General features: G+C 44.1%; 1 protein-coding gene across 1 annotated transcript in view; it reads left to right on the top strand.

Annotated features, from left to right (window-relative positions):
• Nucleotides 1-124: 124 nt before the first annotated feature.
• The window catches only part of ANOS1 (anosmin 1), a 241,328-nt gene continuing 236,427 nt past the window's right edge, over nt 125-5,025 (top strand). The window contains exon 1 of the mRNA XM_034649827.1: nt 125-143. The gene's annotated coding sequence lies outside the window, so the exon portion shown is untranslated. The remainder of the gene's footprint in view (nt 144-5,025) is intronic.

Below are 5,025 nucleotides of genomic sequence, written 5' to 3'. Positions count from 1 at the left end.
CCGAGGACAAATCCAGCCACAAAATTACATACGTACTCTGAGCCAAAAAAATATGAATTTCTTTGTTTCTCCCTCACCTCCAGGTCTTTCCAGAAGCCAACGTGGATAAAGGAATGCCACGTTGAACCTGTGGTGAGCTGCAGGTATGACATTATCAATCTACGAATTACTTTGGGTCCAAGTGTTTCGCTCGTGTCGATCTTGCCTCTTCCTCAAAGCTGGGAAAGCTGTGGCAACTGGAACCTCATTATACTCGTTTGAGGCGGGGCGCCTAGGAGGCTCAGAGGGCTTCACGTCCCACTCGTGGTCTCAGCTCATGGTCAGGTCATGATCTCAGGGTTGTGAGGTCAAGCCCCACGTCAGGCACCACGCTCATCAGGGAGTCTGCTTGAGATTCTCTCTCCCTCTCCCTTTGCCTCTCCCACTCGTGCTCTCTCGCTCTCTAAAATGAATACGTTTTTGAAATCTAAAAATAAATAAATAAATAAATCCCTTTGAGGCACCAGCGCTCAGCATTCCGATGGCTTATGTCATAAATGTTTGGAAAACATCCTTTTGGTAACTGAGGGAAGTTTGCCATACATTAAACCATGTAAAGGCTAGCTGGGTGACTTGCTGTCCAACCTCATCTCCTCCTCTATACCCATTTCTCAGTCTGTCATCCAGTCCCTGTGCAGCAACAGTAAATACTGTTGTGAGAATCATGGTGTCCTTGCAAAATCTAATGAGAGCTATGGCCCTTTGCCACAGGAAATATCCAGTACACACAAAACTGCCCCAGCGTGTTTAGGGTGTTCCTGACCCATCACTGTCAATCCATAGATCCCACGTAGCACCCACCTGCTCGCTAGCCCAGCCCTGCGCTCTTGCTGTGGTCTGAGGAACACAGGGCTTTCCTCCATGGCCCACCATATTCCTGAGTTCTTAAGTCAAGTAAATTTGTCTGTTGTTAAATGCCTTGGTCCCCTGTCACAGATTTATACTTCACATTATTACGTTAAGGTTTATCTGAAATCAAAGGAAAATCTTATTTTGTTTCACTTGGCCTTAAAGTGATAAGTCCACCAGAACCTGTTTTGAGTGGCCTTTCTTGATATCTGGGTGCAATGGCATCGTTGGCCAACACTTCTTGGGCTGAGGAGGAAACTTCTAGAACGTCTGAATGAGGAGCTCAGCAAATCCTCTTCCCCAAAAGCCTTGATAAAACTGGAAAAGATGATAAAAAATAACCATTTCAAGTTTCTGAAATCAGACCAAAGGACATATAAGAGCTGTCAAGCATTTCCTTAGTTGTTCTCTTGTCAGAACTTCAGGATCCTGCATTGTCTTCCTGTCCTGTCCATTTTGCCAAGCCTCACCCTAGATCAACACAACTATCTCATCTTTCAGATCCAGCATCAGATAACAATGCCTTTTTTCCTCTTGGAAAAACCCAACTGACCTACCAACCAGCCCCAGGTCTGTGCCATTGGTCCCCCATGAATTCCAGTACTATCTGGGGCTGGGTATCACTTAGAGATGCCTTCATTTCCCCCTGCAGCCTCCTCCGACGTTACCCTAGGTAGTTATGCTACATTTTTGCTGCTCATTTAAGCCTTCTTTCCCATTCTTGCTTCCCTGGATCCTCGGGTAAAACGGTTCCTCTGTATCCTGGAGGGAAAAGAACAGTCAAGTCAGAACTAAGTCAAAGTGCGTGCCTAGTGAGCCAGCCTAGTTATCCTCTCCTTTTCCGTCTTCTTTCTCACCTGGCAGCATCCTCCTGAGCAATTTCTCGCCCCTTGTCCTCCAGCTTCAGCTGCCTTCTCTACGGGCTCCCTTGCTTCAACTCATCAAAACCTACAAAAATCGTATCATTACTTCTTCCCAGGAAGAAATATGTCTTCACATCACCTTACACCTTACACCTTACACCTGTCTCTCCTTTCATAGCCATATTCCTTTCATAGCCATATCTTTGTTATGTGGGAAAACACACAGAACATAAAATTCACCATTTGAACCATCTGAAAATGGCATTTCACATTTAAAGTGCACGCTTTGGTGGCATTTCGTACATGCACAATGCATGGGGACACTCACCACTGTCACGTTCCAGAACATTTTCAACACTCGAAAAAGGGACCCTGAAACCATCAGTAGTCCCTCTGTCCCCCAGTCAAGCCCGGCAACCACTGATCTGCTATCTCTCTCTCTCTCTGGCATTTCTTGTTCTGGGTATGACACATGAATTCAGAGCCATATTTCGTGCAAAGATTGTAAACAGCTAACAGCATCCTCAGTCTCATTCTCCCATGTTCTTCTCAAGCCAATCTAACCTAACCCAGATGCAGGTGGGAGAGCCCTCATGTCTGCCACTGAGTAGCTCTCTCAAAGACCTCACAGGACAATCCCATTTGTCATCCAAGGGCTCTGTAGTCCTTTCCTCCTGCACACTTGTGAAACATTGGAAACACATCAGGAGGGCTTATTTGGATTGCAATTTACATTTCTTGTTCTCAACCAAGATGTGAACACCCACTCATAATGCCATGTCCAGTAGTGGAAAATTCACAAATACCACAGCCCTCGTGCCGGGTTTCTGGACTTTCACTTCTCTGCTCGCCCAGTTGGACTTCCGAAAAGGCCGCCTCGGGTTCATTTGCGTTTTAGATTTTTATTATCAATTTTGTTTTCATATGTTAAGTCAAAGTGGGTATTTCACATTGTACCATTGCCTCCTGAAATTATACGTTCTAGGTTTGTGAGTGGTTTTTGAAGGTTCAAGTGCATAAAAACATGGTGAATTGGCCTAGACCTTCAGTTTTTATCAAGAATTGTAAAGTCTCGGGGCATCTGTGTGGCTCAGTTGGTGAAGTGTCTGCCTTTGGCTCAGGTCACGGTCCTGGGGTCCTGGTATTGAGCTCCGCGTCAGGCTCCCTGCTCAGCAAGAAGCCTGCTTCTCTCTCTCCCTGCCGCCTGCTCGTGCTTGCCCTCGCCATCTCTCTCTCTCTGATAAATAAGTAAAATCTTAATAAAAAAAAAAAGACATAGGTCTTCAGATGATTTAGGGCCTACTTTATCACGTATATTTTTAAAAATATAACTTAAAATATATTCTCTCTGAATATAGAAAGCATTTGTGGGACCATTACCTATCTACAGAAATGGGAAAATGTTTAAAACTCATTTTTCAAAATTCTGTCTGGTAGCAATATGGAAAAATGGGGATAGGGTGAGGAGGGGATTTGTTTTTAGAGTTGTTTTTTCTTCTTCCTAAAATGAGAGGGACTGTCACTGCCGATCTGAAAGCTAATGCCGGAAATAATTCAGAGTTATCCAGGGACACCTTTGTTCTTGCTAGAAGTTGACATTTACAGATTTGCAGAAGGTCATCTTGTCCCTTAGGCCGGAAGACAGCATAACATTAATTTCCCTATTTAATTAAATCAACTAAAAAGGAACAAGTGATCCAGGACTGTGGCCTAAAAATTATTACCGGGTTTGGAAGAGTAATGGAGTAAACAAGAGAACATTATTTGTTAATGTCAGTGAAATAATAAGATTGTGATTTTTGTTCCCACAGGACATCATTACCTAATAACACACTCAGTGCTGGGTTTCCAGCATCGAGTTTAAGAAGCTTATGCTAAGGTCAGTAGACTAGGTTCAAAACATTTCTTGCTTGTAATATCCTGGCCACTGGGGTTGCAATTTTCTTTATCATTGGTGTTTTTGGAAACCTTCTTTATATGTGAAATGAGTTCGGATTTTAAAAAAACCCTCTATGCTATATGGAATTAGTATTTTGATTATTCAAGGGTTTTGGACCATACTATGGTTTAAAAAGTTCTTTCCCATCATCAACTTGACTAGGTGTTTTTTCCCATTTACTTAAGCTGTATTTTAAGCCTCTGATTAATTCAGAATTGAGTAGTGATTGCCCATCACTTCTGGACATGCGACTTACTCGGTCCTTCAGAAATGAAAGGGGTCGGGGGTTTTGATTGTTACTTGTTTTTTGTTTTTTTTTTAAAGATTTTATTTATTTATTCGACAGAGATACAGACAGCTAGCGAGAGAGGGAACACAAGCAGGGGGAGTAGGAGAGGAAGAAGCAGGCTCCCAGCGGAGGAGCCTGATGTGGGGCTCGATCCCATACTGCCGGGATCACGCCCTGAGCCGAAGGCAGACGCTTAACCGCTGTGCCACCCAGGCGCCCCTTGATTGTTACTTGTTTGCGGTATGTGTATGTGTGAGAGAGAGAGACAGAGACAGAGACAGAGACAGGGAGACAGTGCACATTATTTGTGGCGACATGTCTGAGATATTGTCTGCCAGGGAAGCTTGTTAAAGAATCAGGATCCAGGGTTTTAACTAGGGAGTTGATCACTAAGGCACCCCCTGCCTAGCATGTACCAAAATTCCAGACTCTCAGAAGGAGAGCAGGCGTTCACCATAAACTACATTGTTCGTACAAACAATTTAGCACAGTGAGCCCCTCGTATCAGAGAATGGTGACGATATTCCTGAACCCCCAAGTTCCCAGATACCAACCAAGGGCCAACTCTGCAAGCAGGAGATCTCTAGGAGAGCAGTCTCAGGTCACCTGTGTTACTATTTTTCTGCGCGACCATCATGTCCCTTATGTCTGGCTCAGACATACCTCCGGATCCATCCCCATCATGGAATCTTAGGCTTCATCCGTAGGAGTCACTTCCATTCCCTGAGAGGACCGTGTTCTTTCCCACCTGTTCACGGCCTCTTACTCCTTCTTCTGCCTGTGGTGTTGTGGAGATGGCTCATGCCTTGGTAAGCCGACCCAAAATACCATGCAGCCACATACACATGAGTGAGTCAACAAAAGGCTAGGGTTTTTGAACACTGATGTTTGAAACACTGATGTTCCTGGACATGACTGTCCTGTTTATGTTTTTGAAACAGGTATGTTTTGTTTTGTTTTTTTTTTTTAATTTTTTTAAAAGATTTTATTTATTTGACAGAGAGACAGCCAGCGAGAGAGGGAACACAAGCAGGGGGAGTGGGAGA

This window comes from Ailuropoda melanoleuca, chromosome X (genome assembly GCF_002007445.2).
Source record: "Ailuropoda melanoleuca isolate Jingjing chromosome X, ASM200744v2, whole genome shotgun sequence".
In the NCBI taxonomy this organism is placed as follows: domain Eukaryota; kingdom Metazoa; phylum Chordata; class Mammalia; order Carnivora; family Ursidae; genus Ailuropoda; species Ailuropoda melanoleuca.
Note: the sequence above shows the minus strand (reverse complement) of the source record. Positions and strands in the feature narration are given on the sequence as shown.